Source organism: Miscanthus floridulus, chromosome 9, assembly GCF_019320115.1.
Source record: "Miscanthus floridulus cultivar M001 chromosome 9, ASM1932011v1, whole genome shotgun sequence".
NCBI lineage: Eukaryota > Viridiplantae > Streptophyta > Magnoliopsida > Poales > Poaceae > Miscanthus > Miscanthus floridulus.
This window is the reverse complement of record NC_089588.1, coordinates 16,168,256-16,183,802: the sequence shown is the minus strand read 5'-3', so window position 1 is coordinate 16,183,802 and position 15,547 is coordinate 16,168,256. Positions and strand designations below refer to the sequence as shown.

Below are 15,547 nucleotides of genomic sequence, written 5' to 3'. Positions count from 1 at the left end.
CCACATCAATATAACCTTCATAGCTTGATCAGTACGTCAACTAAATGCATGTACTTCCTTCTTCACCCTAGCTGGGTTCTTCGGCCACCAAGCCATCGCTTGCCCTTCACCTTTGCTTAGTACCTCGAAGCCTTTCCTCGCTATCTTCACCAACTCAAGCCATCAAGTCCATCAAGTCACACCTTGTGTTGAATCATACAATGAATTCCATAGAACACCTATCATCAATCATTGATATCCCACAATAAATAAGACATTGCATGAATTCCATTTGCATTGTTGTCTTGTGCTTGAACTAGATTGCTTATACAACAACATATCATTTTGGCCTTATACACTTTCAATAAGCATCTGTGAGATAACCAATTTTCTGTTTCACACTTAGAGAAAACGTTAGATCTTTAATCGTGTTGTCATTCAATCATCCAAAACGCACTAAAGGGCTAGATGCACTTTCAAAAACTGTCTTCCCTATCCAGTCTAATAGATTACTAACAAAATGAGGCTCTTGTTCACGGTAATGGCAGTTGAGAAAACAAAAAATACGAATTGATGGTAGATAAGGAAAGCTATTATTTTTTATGGCAATGAGGGAAGCAGTATAGATTTTGATGGCAATGAGCAAATTTTCTCATGGTTCTACCCGATGGACATCTAGTATATGTGTAAGTATTCTGATCTATTCTAAGTATTCTTCTAGACAACTCATATCGGATGCATTCCATCGATGAACTAATTAGACTCGAGCACCTACTATGTCTGGATGCCATTGTTGTCTTGTAAACCTGTTGACGGGGGAGTCTGTTGATGAAGCAAATGGTGGCCTCTTGTTCATACATTATCTTATAGAGAAGAAATGGCTTCATTAGTGTACCCATAACATCCTCTATTCAGTACGTGCATGATAAAAGTAGTAACCGAGAAATGTAAAAGTGTGGCACACCTGTGAAAAGTCTTCTCTGTGTTAAAATCATAAAATCCATGTGATTTTATTTATTATTTTATGTTTCTTAAATCTGAAATTAGACACAGTCCTATGTATTTTCAATGAAAAGATTATCTTTGCTGACGAAGGAAGTTGTTTTATGAAATTTTCTATGGTCCAATAGTGTGGTGACATGAGATCGTTATCCTTCATCACATTTTTTTTGTTTCTTCATCTTGAGCAATACCGCGGGTCTCTCTGAACCAATTTGGTTTCATGCCCGGAAGGTCAACCACGGAAGCCATTTTCTTAATAAGACAAGTTATGGAGCGGTATAGGGAGAAAAAGAAGGACCTACACATGGTTTTTATTGACTTGGAGAAGGCTTATGATAAAATACAAATGAATGTTATATGGTGGGCTTTGGACAAACATAAAGTCCCAACGAAGTACATCGGGCTCATTAAGAACATGTACAACAATGTTGTGAGTAGTATTCGAACAAGTGATGGAGACTCGGATGACTTCCCGATTAGGATATGACTACATCAAGGGTCAGCTTTGAGCCCTTTTCTGTTTGCCTTGGTGATGGATGAGGTCACAAGGGACATACAAGGGGACATCCCTTGGTGTATGCTTTTCGCGGATGATGTAGTGCTAGTTGATGAAAGTCGGGCATGAGTGAATCAGAAACTAGAGTTATGGCGGGAGACTTTGGAGTCCAAAGGTTTTAGACTCAGTAGAACTAAAGCTGAGTATATGAGATGTGACTTTGGCACTACTACTCGGGAGGAGGAAGATGTTAGTTTGGAAGGTTAAGTAGTGCCTAGGAAGGATACCTTTTGATATTTATGATCAATGCTACAGAGAGACGGGGATATTGATGAAGATGTTAGCCATAGAATCAGAGCAGGGTGGATGAAGTGGCGCTAAGCATCTGGTGTCCTATGTGACAAAAGGGTACCACAAAAGCTAAAAGACAAGTTTTATAGGACGACGATTAGACCTGCTATGTTGTATGGTACAGAATGTTGGCCTACGAAAAGACATGTTCAACAGATAAGTGTCGCGGAAATGCGTATGTTGCGTTGGATTTGCGGTCATACAAGAAGTGATCGAGTTCGTAACGATGATATACGTGATAGATTAGGGGTAGCACCAATTGAAGAAAAGCTTGTCCAACAATAGTTGAGATGGTTTGGACATGTCCAACGGAGACCTCCAGAGGCACCGATGCGTAGTGGAATCCTAAGCCAGGATAGTAACGTGAAGAGAGGCAGAGTAAGACCGAAATTGACTTGGGTAGAGGCAGTAAAAGGAGCCTTGAAAGGATGGAATATACCTAAAGACTTAGCCTTAGATAGGAGTGCTTGGAAAACAGCTATTCATGTGCCTGAACCTTTATTGCTTCTGCTGGGTTTCAACTCTAGCCTATCCCAACTTGTTTGGGACTTAAAGGCTTTGTTGTTGTTGTTGTTGTTGTTGTTGTTTCTTCATCTTGAATCTTAAGAGTAGCCCTTTGAGCTGTTGCAGTGTTAATTCCATTTTTTGTTCTTGTTTTTCCTTGGTCTTTGGCAGACCACAGCCTGCAGGGCAGCAGCCTATGCCTGTGACTTCGCCTTCGCCACTGCATGGTAGTCGTCGTACTAGCGGCGGTGGTAGATGCAGCTTCGGTGGAAAGCGGAAGAGGGGAGATGATCGTGGTAGCAATAGCAACAACAGCCGAAGGGTCTAACAATGTCGGTGCTTAGAAGTTAATTGAACCTTATATTTCTGTGTGCATCACCATGCTGGGTCTATAGCAAAATGCTTTAGTAACACCGATCTGATCACCCTTCTCTAACTTAACATGCGAACTGAAGATTTTTTTTTCCTTTGAAAGCTGAACTGAAGATTTATAAATTGAAAGTGAATGCCAAGCAGGTAACGATGATTAATGGCAGGGTTGCATTTGTGATCAACTAGCAGCAGCAAGTGAAGTGGAGATGGCAAAAGTGATCAAATGAACAAGGCTGAACTCTGAATACTGAACTGTAAGTATCCAACTCTGAATACTGAATTTAAGTGTGAACTGATGGGAGCAGTGTGCCTGTGACTTCCCCTCCGCCACAGCATAATAGCGGCGGAGGTAGATGCAGCTTCGGTGAAAAGCAGAAGAGGGGAGATGACCGTGGTAGCAATAGCAACAACAGCCGAAGGATCTAACAATGTCGGTGCTTAGAAGTTAATAGAACCTTATATTTCTGTGTGCATCACCATGCTGGGTCTACAACAAGATGCTTTAGTAACACCGACCTTATCACCCTCCTCTAATTTAGCATGCAAACTGAAGATTTTTTCTTTGAAAGGTGAACTGAAGATTTGTAAACTGAAAGTGAATGTCAAGCAAGTAACGGTGATTAATGGCAGTGTTGAATTTGTGATAAACTAGCAGCAGCAAGTGAAGTGGAGATGGCAAAAGTGATCAAATGAACAAGGCTAAACTCTGAATATTGAACTGTCAATATCTCTACTCTGAATACTGAACTTGAAGTCTGAACTGGTGGGAGCAGTTTGCGCATCTCCCAAGCCACGTCTCCTGCCCATGGCTGCCGGTGCAGCATCGGAGTCGGTCGATGAACACAGAGTTCATCTGCTACAAAGAGAACACACTTGGATGAAAATAATTTCCTAACAAACATTTTTCTCTTTGCATATGATGAACAGGGACAACAACATAGAACACACTCCTAGTGGAAGGCTTATAAGCCACGGAGACATACAGTGTCCTGGCCAAACATGCGGGAGGCTTATAATCCATTTATTACTGACTTCATCGAGAGCAGAGCATTCAAGAAGTATAACTGTTTATATATCCCGTGAGTGCTCTGCTCGCTTCAGATCCGGAGGTGTGTTAGAGTTAATCTTGTTCTTTGAGTTTTATTTCTTTGAGTCTGTAGTGGTCAGAATACTAGTTAGCTTGTGCCTTGCCTACGTTAGAGAGTGGATAAGGCACGAAGTGCGTGCTTCTAGAGATTGGCGTCCGGTGATCTGCATGTAGGTGCTTGCATTGCATGCAGGAAGCCAGATGGACATGGACCAGGCGGCTCGGAGTTGGAGGTGCGGCCAAGTGAACCGGAGTCGTGGGCTTGTGCGTGAAGAGTGGATCAGCCTGACCGAGTCAAATTGCTAGTAGTGCTCTGCATCTGCATGGGAGGAGTAGACGAGTAGTGGCCTGAATCTGAATGTAGGGGATGACTGGGTCTGTGAGTGGGCTGTGAAGTGAGAAGAAAAATTCCTGTGTTGGTGCGCTGGTGTGCAGTGCCAAAAAAAAATTCCTGTCTCTAGTTCTTGTGTCCATGAGCTTCTTCTTCTGAGCGCAAAATATTACGTGAGTGCTAGAGCTTGTGTTCTTGTGAGCTGGGCCAACAAGGTGGACGCAGCGCCAGCCGCCCGCCCCGTGCCTCTCCTCGCCAGGCCACTAGCCCCGTCAGCCGCGCCCTGTCAGCATGCGCCGCCACGTGGGCGCCGCCTACGACCGGTGCATGGAGCTGGAGCTCGTCATCGCCGACCGCACCCACTCGAGAAGCCTCTGCCTCGATGACGCGCTCAAGCTGTTTGATGAATTGCTTTCCCACGCCAGGCCCGCGTCGGTTACCGCCTTCAACCAGCTCCTCAACGCCGTGTCTCGTGCCTCGGACCGGCGCTCCTCCTCCACCTCAGAGTCAGAGCTCGTCGTCTCCCTCTTCAACCGGATGGTCCGTGAATGCTCTGATAAGGTGGCTCCCGACAGGTGCACCTACAGCATCCTCATTGGCTGCGTCTGCCGCATGGGCCGCCTAGAGCATGGCTTTTGCCGCCTTTGGCCTCATCCTTAAGACGGGCTGGAGGGTGAATGACATAGTCATCAATCAACTGCTCAAGGGCCTCTGTGACGCCAGGAGGGTGGGTGAGGCCATGGACCTATTGCTCCGACGAATGCCGGAAGTTGGATGCGCGCCTGGTGTAGTTTCATATAACACACTCCTCAAGGGTTTCTGCGATGAAAAGAGAGTGGAGGAGGCACTTGAGCTGCTCCACATGATGGCTGATGGTCAAGGTAGTATCTGCTCACTAGATGTGGTGTCATATACAACACCGTCATGATGGCTGATGGTTGATGGTCAGGTGGATAAAAACTTACAGCCTATTCCTTGAAATGCAGGTATTTCACCGAATATTGTGACATACAATACAATCATTGACGGCCTGTGCAAAACTCAAGCGGTTGATAGGGCCGAGGTTGTCCTTCAGCAGATGATCGATAAAGGTGTCAAGCCAAACATTAGGACGTACACTTGTCTGATCCGTGGACATCTTTTTACAGGACAATGGGAAGAGGTGGTTCGGAGGTTTAAAGAAATGTCTGCACGTGGTATTGAGCCAAATGATTTTACTTATGGTTTGCTTCTGGACTATCTATGCAAGAATGGAAATTGCAGTGAAGCTCGAAATTTTTTTGATTCTATGATTAGGAAGGGCATAAAACCTAATGTTACTATCTATGCCATTATGCTTCATGGATATGGTAACAAAGGAGCTCTTTCTGAAATGCATGATCTCCTGAGTTTGATGGTAGCAAATGGTATTTCACCTGATCATTACATCTTTAACACTGTGATCTCTGCATATGCTAAAAGGGCAATGATAGATGAGGTGATGCATATATTTATCAAAATGAAGCAGCAAGGTTTGAATCCAGATGTCGTCAGTTATGCAACATTAATAGATGCACTTTGCAAGTTGGGAAGAGTGGATGATGCTTTGCTCCAATTCAATCAGATGATCAATGAAGGAGTGACTCCTAGCATTGTAGTTTTTACCTCCCTTGTTTATGGACTTTGCACTGTTGACAAATGGGAGAAGGTTGAGGAATTATTTCTCAAAATGTTGAATCAAAGAATTCGCCCTAACATCGTTTTCTTCAACACAATATTGTGTAACTTATGCAGAGAAGGACGGGTTATGGAAGCCCGGAGGCTCACTGACTCGATGGTATGCATGGGTGTCAAGCCTGATGTTATCTCATACAACACATTAATAGATGGCCACTGTTTAGCCAATAGAATTGATGAAGCGTCACAGCTACTTGATAGTATGGCCTCAGTTGGCTTGAAACCTGACATTTTTTCTTATGATACATTGCTTAATGGCTATTGTAAAGTTGGCAGGATAGACAATGCATATTGTCTTTTCCGAGAAATGTTGAGGAAGGGAGTTATGCCTGGAGTTGTGACTTACAATACTATGCTGCATGGTTTGTTTCGGACTAGAAGATTTTATGAAGCAAAGGAACTGTACCTCAATATGATTAAAAGTGGAAAACAGTGGTCCATTCGCACATACAGCATAATTCTAAATGGGCTTTGCAAAAACAATTGTGTTGATGAAGCATTCAAAATGTTTCGGAGCAGTGTGTTCTAAGGATCTTGAACTTGACATTATTACTTTCAACATCATGATTGATGCTTTGTTCAAAGGCGGCAGAAAGGAAGATGCCATGCATTTGTTTGCTGCTATCCCTGCTAATGGTTTGGTTCCGGATGTTGTGACCTACCGCTTAATAGCTGAAAATCTCATAGAAGAAGGGTCGCTAGAGGAGTTTGATGGTCTGTTTTCAGCAATGGAAAAAAGTGGTACTGCTCCAAACTCACGAATGTTAAATGCTCTAGCTAGGAGGTTGTTGCGTAGAGGTGACATAAGCAGGGCTGGGGCTTACCTCTCCAAGCTTGATGAGAAGAACTTATCACTTGAGGCTTCCACTACTTCCATGCTTATATCAATTTTTTCGAGGGAGGAATATCAGCACTATGCAAAGTCCCTGCCTGAAAAGTATCATTTCTTCAGTGATGCCAGCAAATGAGTGTTGAAGAAAAAATGAGTTCAGTTTTCAACTGTGCTGATCATCTTTATGTGACATGTAAATTTGTTGGAGTGACTATTCTGTCTTGTGCTCTAACTTTCTTGGCCATGCTCTGTGGTATTCTTCTAGAGAAATGTTCTCTTGTTAGTGCACTTCAGCATGAGGTTTGTCTACAGGTAAAATAATCGTGTGCGCAGTCCTAGTTAGTTTGACAGCAGCAATCAGATGCATTTATTGCATAATTTGTGAAGGAACCCTACCCTCCCGGGTTCTTGTAATCAAATGGTTGCACTTTAAGCATTTCCCATTAGATACTAACTGGACCCTATTATTATTGTTCTTGTAACAGGGAAAGAAGATAAGAGTTTCTTCCTCCTAGGATAAGGAGACACTATTATTGCAAATGTACACTATCATTTGGACACTGGGTGATTTAAAAAATACAGTGGAAGAAGTTGGCTCAGGAGTTTAAAAGTCTCTAGAAGGTATGGATAAAATAGTAGATTGTTCACCACCTTTAGTGTGCATTCATTACAGTTGGTTTAATCTGAATGGCACCAATTTCAGATGACAATAAGGGTTATGGCTTTATCGAATACTACAAGCAGGCATGCGTAGAATATGCAAAGCAGAAGATGTCTACTCCAGAATTCAAAATAGATATAAATGCTCCTACTGTCAGTTAGGCAGATCCAAAGAATGGTGGTGAATCTGCATCTATTGCGCAGGTTTTTTTTAGCATCATATGACAGAATGGTACCTTTTATGTTTCTTCTTTCATGATATTGTGTATAAGTGTATGGATGTGCATTTTTGTCTTCGTGTTAAATCTCTATATGTCAAAAAACTGCCCAAGACTGTTAAGAACAGCTGAAAAGGCTGTCTGAGTGCCAAATTCCAGAAGTCGTTCTTTCTCCTGCAAAATGTGGTCATGAAGATGGGTGCTGTTTTGTTTACTTTAAGGGACAGTCCATGTCCAAGATCCTGATGACGAGTTTCCTTCGTTCTCTGACATCTTTCTGTAGCCAGTCAATTTTTCTCCAACAGGTGAGCTTCTGGATTGTTCACATGCAAAACCACCTGCTGATAATACTGTAAAGTTACCTACCGCTAAAAAGGAGGCCCTTTGCTCCCTACTTATACCCCACTGGCCCACTTGGATAGGAACTGGCAGGATCTTATAATTACTTGCAAATGACTGGCAAACGCTTACAGTAACACAGATGTTTATGGTGTGCTTCCTGGTCATGCTTCACCGGTAGATGACATTTGACATCTTATGTTTCAAACCGGCCCAAATGTGTGTGTGTGTTTGAAATAAGCAGTAGAGTTGACGCAATTATTTTAAGAATATGAAAAAAAGAGAGCAAAATACAAAAACCACACTGAAAAACACAGCTCGCATTGGCCCAGTACAGGAGGATGGTATAGTTCTTACTCTTGTATATCTTGTTTTGGGACAGGACACTCTTGCACTTGTGCAGGCAATGTTGTTTTCTGCTGCTGCTGCTCCACCAAGTTAACAATGATCCCAATGGTTCTACCCGATGGCCATCTAGTATATGTGTAAGTATTCTGATCTATTCTAAGTATTCTTCTAGAAAACTCATATAGGATGCATTCCTTTTTTTCGCGAACATGCCAGGGCTAGCATTCGGATGCATTCCATTGATGAACTAATTAGAGTCCAGCACCAACTACATTCTGGATTCCATTGTTTGTCTTGTAAACCTGTTGATGATGAAGCAAATGGTGGTCTCTTGTTCATACATTATCTTACAGAGAAGAAATGGCTTCATTAGTGTGCCCATAACCTCCTCTATTCAGTATGTGCACGATAAAAGTAGTGACCGAGAAATATAAAAGTGTGGCACGCCTGTGAAAAATCTTGCCTCTGTGTTAAAATCATAAAATGCATGTAATTTTGTTTATTATTTACATCTCTTAAATCTGAAAACAGACACGGTCTGTGTATTCAATGAAAAGATCATCTCTGTTGAAGAAGGAAGTTGTTTTATGAATTTTTCCATGGTCCAATAGTGTGGTGACATGAGATCGTTATCTTTCATCACTATTTTTTTGTTTCCTCATCTTAAATCTTAAGAGCAGCCATTTGAGCTGTGGCAGTGTCAATCATTTCCACTGTTTATTCAGATTTTTCCTTGGTCTTTGGCAGACGACAGCCTGCAGGGCAGCAGCCTGTGCCTGTGACTTCGCCTCCGGCCACAGCATGGTAGTCTACAGCAGCAGTGGTAGATGCAGCTTCAGTGGAAAGAGGAACAGGGGAAATGACCGTGCTAGCAATAGCAGCAACAGCCGAAGGGTCTAACAGTGTCCATATTGATGCTTTCAAATGTTGCTGTCAGTGCTTAGAAGTTACTAGAACCTTATATTTCTGTGTGCAGTACCATGCTGGGTATCAGCTAATGCTGCATCTATAAGAAGATGCTTTGGTAACACCGATCTGATCACCCCTCTCTAATTTAACATGCGAACTGAAGATTTTTTTTTTCTTTGAAAGCTGAGCTGAAGATTTGTAAGTTGAAAGTGAATGCCAAGCAAGTAACGATGCTTAATGGCAGGGTTGGATTTGTGATCAACTAGCAGCAGCAAGTGAAGTTGAGGTGGTAAAAGTGATCAAATGAACAAGGCTGAACTCTGAATACTGAACTGTAAACATTCAACTCTGAATACTGAAGAAGTCCAGAGCTCATATGTAAAAAATCCCCACGCAGGAGATAAGAGGTCTCTCTGTACGCCCTCCGCTTATGTGGTGGAAAAAATCCCAAATTGAATTGAATATATAAAAATACTAATATTTGTGATGTTTAAGAAATAGTATCATTAGATTAATTCTAGAATATATTTTCGTAATAAATTCATTTAAAGTTTCTATTAATTTAATTTATTGGAAGCGGCTAATGCACGGCCGGCCATGCTGTTGGTTCCCCGCACGCACAGTCCATTTTAGGAAATAAAATTCCCACCGAATTAGTTTTTTCCTTTTACGGTAAAAGTTGCTTCCACTCAACGCTAGCCAACTGCCCCCTCACAGTTTCCCCGCACTGTGTGTGCCATCTCGTCTGCTGAAACTTCCTACGCCCTCCCGCTTAATAAAAAATTGAATTAAGTTGCTGGGCCCTGAACACTGTTACGCTAACAAGCCAAGTTCATTGGTAATGCACACACACATATTGAAAAGGGAAGCAAAAGAAATTGCGTAACAATGCTTAAGGATCTCAAAATATATACTTTTTGTACAAAAGTGTCAACGGTCAACCTAATCTACAATTCCTTATAGTTCATGTTATGCTATTGCACAAATATCTCCAGCTGCCGCATCATTCATTATCCCCTGGCAAAAAAATTACATTTTGTCGTGAAAACCTATGCATCAGAACAGCACATTAGGTATCATTCAGTACATTAGGCATCATCAGGCAAGTCTGCACAAAGAACATCACATCAGTACATCACACATCTTCGAATTGCACAATCAGAAAGTGGGGCAAATTAGAATAGCACAGGAAAAAATACTGCAGTCACATAAGCTTCCCTGCTAAATACTTGATATTTGCTTCCTACACATGACCTGCACTGGAGTGACAAAAAAGGCTATAATCAGATAACTGTAGTACAAGCAAAGAGAAAACACATGTAATGATGAGAAAAGTCAGTTTTGGGGACAAAAAAACACATGTAAAGATCAAAAGAAGTTGCACCAGGAACCAAAAAAAAAGTACTATTAATTAAGCCATTATAGAACTCAGTGCATATAAACAAATCTGGCTCTATGTAGAAAGGTAACATTAGTTAGAGGAGAAAAACTACTAACTTGTTAGACTGGATTAGAACACCAATATTAACAAGTTCATAGTTGTATATGGGCTTCTCTGTCTCATTGTCACTATTATCAAGTCGTCCAACTAATCGCGACTACGATTAGTGGTCCTAGTCGGATGGCCTTTTTGACTAGTAAGAAAAGGCTAAATTACCTATCCAGGTGCACATTGTTGCCTAACAAATGACACTTAAATTGCCTAAGAAAATGCGAAGGTGCTAACATGGGGCTGCTAGGAAAAATAGGTGACACCGGATTGCTCACCTTCGTGTGCTGTCATCCGCCTTTTCGCTTGACCATGGATGTTGATGCTCGCTGGTGGAGATCACCCCGCTGCTTGCAGCTGCAGCTCCACCCGGAACGTGGCTCCGCCCGCCTTAGCTTTGCCCAACATCTGGCAAGGAGGAGGCGCAGAGGACACTGATTAACCATTCCAAACAGTTGGAAGGCAACACAGACTGCAGAGGAATGATCTTGTTCAATTGATAAAGCCCAGGGGCATACCACTAATCTCAATTGATGAAGCCCAACACAAACAAACAGACGACTATTCCTATAAAGAAATATATGTGTAACAAAACAGTGCATTGAACTGTTTAAAATACATGTGTATTAGCAAGATGTAGCAACTGAAAAGAAGTACCTAAAAAGTGTTAGGGGATGTTCCTGGAGTCTCTATTGGTGATGAGCAGGTTGCTGCTGGTAATGATGTAGTGGATTGCATTTTCTTAGGCAATTTAAGTGTCATTCATTAGGCAATAATGTCTTCCTAAATAGGCAATTTATGTATTCTGAAAAAGCAAGTATAGTGTCTATGTTCATTTGCAACCCATAGCCCCACCCACACCCACACCCACACCCCCGGTTCATTTGCAAAAAAAAAAAAACATATCGAATAGAGACAAGGTGATGATGACAAAAAAACTAGTTTTGTGTCAAAAAGCTGAGGTAATGTTTCAAAGTGGGCTGCTATGGCACATACACACATTCTAGAGCGCAACGAGCATTTTCAGCACTTATACAACATAATGTTTTTTTAATGTTGCAGCATAAGCATTAATTACAAGAAAACATTACAAAACTCACTCATAATTATTTAACAAATTGAAACATTAAGGTTGAACCTGTTCTAAAATGCAGCCTGCCTGCAAATCTGCAACATAAGGCTAAATTGCCTATTTAAGAGCACATTGTTGCCTAACAAATGACACTTAAATTGCCTAACAAATGACACTTCAATTGCCTAATAAAATGGTTCTGTTTTTCTTTTGCGTGTGTGTAATCATACCTTGTTCCTGCCATTGGACGCTGGCGCACACACTCCTTGAAACCTCTGCCTCTAGGCATTGTATGAAGAACTATCCCTGTGAGCTATCAGGAACTTAAAAACTATAGTGCCAATTCACCAGTGCAGAATTACTGAGATATATCAGTTCATCACTCTAAATGTTGAGTACCCAAAATCTATCAGCTATCAGTACATCACAAATAGCCAGAGGCATAAATCTACCAGCTTATTTTCATCACAGGCTTTCTAAAACATAGATAGTTTATCTAAAAGGATTAATACAGGAAACTAAAAATCACCATTTGAAAGACCCTCTGCTTGCATGCCATTTGCTGCATCATCATCTTCATCTCTATCTGCTCCTTTGTTAATTCAACAATATCGAAATACTGGGCATGAGTTGTTGTTGCTGCTGCTGTCAACACAATATCAAAAGCTTACTAGCTATCAAACAGCTAGTAAAACTGGATTAAATAAAAAAGCAGTTGATCTGAAAAAAGTTAACCAAGAATAGAATGGAACAACCTTCAGGGATAGCTACTGACAGAGTATTGAAATTTGCAAAGAACAGAAGCTAATAGCATACATATAAGCAACATGCTGGAAGCAATTACAAGCCAAAAGAAAATGATTAATAGGATGATTAAAAGCTCAGAGCAATGATTACTTCACTATTTACTGAAAGTGACACTTCCCAAATTCAAGATGTTCACTGAACTTTACTTGAGTTCATCAGCTTGGTTTGATGCTTACACCAAGAAGCTACTGCTACTAGCCAAACTGAGAAATGAAAGGTCAAGGCTCCTATATTGCTTACCTGCGCAAACTGAGAGGAAAATAATATCGAGCTGTTCGACACCTGCTGTTGTACCTGTGATCGACTGCCATTGAGCTGCTGCTAGAGAGACCGAGCTGCAGCATGACCTTAGGAACGCAAGCACAATTTTTGCTGCACAAATCCGCAGCTCTGTCATTGTGCACCTCAGGAAGGACATGAGCCATTAGCTCAGTTGGCAAATTTTGAGCCTTCTCCATCGCTTTATGCTCAGATACCAAAGCTTCTTCAAAAGTTAAATTAGATTTTCCAGATATCTTACATGTCCAGATATCTAAGCTAGAAATGATTCCAGTAGAAAATGGAAAACCTGACGCATCAGAGCAGAATGTCGAAACTTGCTCTTTCGTTGCCCACATCAAGTGCAGCGCATCAACAGAACACCATCACAGGTCACACTAAGCCGCCTAGCTAGTGGCGGAGGACGGAATAGAATCAAGGTATGGCGAGGTTTATAGCATAAACACTAAATTTTCAGATTATAAACCATGGAATGTAAGGTCCATCACCACTATCAATTTATTTATGTATTAGCATAAACAGCAGGTGCTCTGCTTTTTTTCATTTCAGTAGAGGTGATAGTCAAAAATTACAGAGAAACAAAGACAAAGTTACACAAAGAAAGAAGACTGAAAAACAGCAACAGGAGTATAGACCAAGTTGCATGCTAAACCCATGATGAAAAACAAAGAACAAGTTGCTTGCAATCAATTTGTTTTTACTGAACCATCACGGTTGGTTCACAAAGCATATAAGAACACGCACATCAAATAATTTTGGGCAATCCGCAAAAGATTGCATATTCAATATGTACTATTTTGGCATTAGCATCAGCCCTTTTAGATCATCTTTATTTTCAAGGTCGAAAAAACTTGTAACCCCACGTCAGTGCCAGGTTTCAGTCGATTACTACGATAAAAAAAATGCAGAATATCCAGGCACTTGAATGACAGATCCTACGCCCTACTACTTTCTACAGCAATCAAATAAACTATTAAGCAGCCAAGCTGGAGGCGGCGGGTCGTCCGCGCGGGAGGGTCTCAGCCGGCGCGGGGGCGAGTGACCCCGACGGCGGCGGAATGGCATGCGGGGGCGGAGCTGGTCGAGCGGGCACGGGCTGCGGGCGTGTTTGGGGAATGGGGTTGCGAAGAAGAGGAGAGGAATCGCGAAGATTGAGAAGTCTTTACCTACGATTGCAGAAGGACGGCTGGATCGGATGTGCGTGCGTCTTTACCTAATCTATTTTTTATTATATAAATCTAGAATCTCTAGTATAATGGACTAATTAAAATTATACTATATCTCTAGAAAAAAAATCCCCCGCTGAGAGCCTTCAACCATTATGCACCCAGAAAAATACACACAGTAATTCATCTGCATTAAAATCGAGAACTAATAAGACATCTAAACCAAATCCGATGACCACGATTAGATGTGAGATGCCAAGCTTCTCACCCCTGCGCCCTCCTCGCACGCCGCGCCCCGCCGCGACTGCGATTTAACGCTCGAAGCCAATCATCACCGAATAAAAAAAACACGTTCAAAACCTTCCGGGCCGCCGCCGCGCCGTTCGACGTTGAAACATTCCGATCGCCCGCACCCACGCCCACACCCTTCGTGGAGAGGAGGAGGAAGTCGCGGTGCCTGTACGCGCCCACGCCCTTCGCGGAGGGGAGGAGGAAGCCGCAGCGCGGGGCAGCCGCCAGCCTCCGGGGAGGTGTCGTCGTCTTCGGCCGCGGCAGCACAGGAGGCTGCTGCCGCCGCCGCCGTCACGTGCGCCCTGACGGCCGCGCCTCCGCCGGCCGCTGCTGCCTGGTCACGCAGGCGGGCGCAGAGCCACGGGGCCACGCGTACAGGCGCAGGCCGCACAGGCGCAAGGTCACGCAGGCGTGCGCGGAGGCGACGGGGCCGCGGCGGAGCTCGAGGACACGCGGAGACGCGGAGACATGCGGGGGCCAGGACCGCGGGTCACAGGACGGCATGACTCGCGGGACGCACTGTTCGCCGGGCCCCAGGACGGCAGGACTCGTCGCCCTCGACGCCCCGCTCCAGGACGCACGGCGGTGGCCCTCGCCAGGCCGCGCGGAGCTGCGCTCGACGCCCTGCCCCAGGCCGCACGACGGTGGCCCTCGCCAGGCTGCCGGAGTCGAGCTCGAAGCCCTGACCCAGGCCACGCGGCGGCGGTCCTCGCCAAGTTGCTTGGAGCCGCACTCGCCGGCCCGCTCCGTGCTGCGCGGTGGTGCCCTCACGACCTCACTGGATCAGTGCCGGCCCTAAGGGGTGGGCAGGAGGTGCGACGGCCGAGGGCCCTCGCAGGATGGGGGCCCAAGCCCAAGTATATAATACTCTATACCCTTTAGCTATAGTCCATTAGGATTTAAGATTAATGAGAAGATACAGCGGCCCATCAGCAAAAGGAGTCGTCGGCCTCTTTCTTTCCGGGAGGCAAGGAGCCGAGCCGCCAACACCCACACACGCGCACATAGCGATCGCGAGTCGTGACTTCCGGACTTCTGGCGAGACTGGAGACTGCGAGAGACGCAGCGCCGATCACCAGTTCACCACGCGATCACCAGTGCAGATCACCGAGACACCGATGCTCGAGTTCTAGTCTTCTAGAAGCCAGACGATGGCGTTCCAGACGACGGCGGCGACCAGGCAGCTGAAGTAGGGCTCGACGAAGACGACGACATCTGATCTTGGTTATTGCCTTCTGCCCTTTTGTGATTTGTGAATCTTGGTTCTGAATAAGTTCATATCCAAATTGTCTAGGCCCT

At 43.7% G+C, this 15,547-nt stretch overlaps 1 long non-coding RNA gene and 2 pseudogenes across 1 annotated transcript; 2 read left to right on the top strand and 1 right to left on the bottom strand.

Moving 5' to 3' along the window:
• Positions 1-4,413: 4,413 nt before the first annotated feature.
• On the top strand, positions 4,414-6,996 carry LOC136481440 (protein Rf1, mitochondrial-like; annotated as a pseudogene).
• A 361-nt stretch (positions 6,997-7,357) lies between these two features.
• On the top strand, positions 7,358-8,004 carry LOC136479327 (heterogeneous nuclear ribonucleoprotein Q-like; annotated as a pseudogene).
• A 2,039-nt stretch (positions 8,005-10,043) lies between these two features.
• LOC136481439 (uncharacterized) lies at positions 10,044-13,980 on the bottom strand. The gene is made up of 3 exons (XR_010764716.1): positions 11,936-13,980; positions 10,912-11,041; positions 10,044-10,403 (listed from the first exon to the last, which is right to left on the bottom strand). It is a non-coding gene; the product is annotated as an uncharacterized lncRNA (long non-coding RNA).
• Between the last annotated feature and the right edge of the window lie 1,567 nt (positions 13,981-15,547).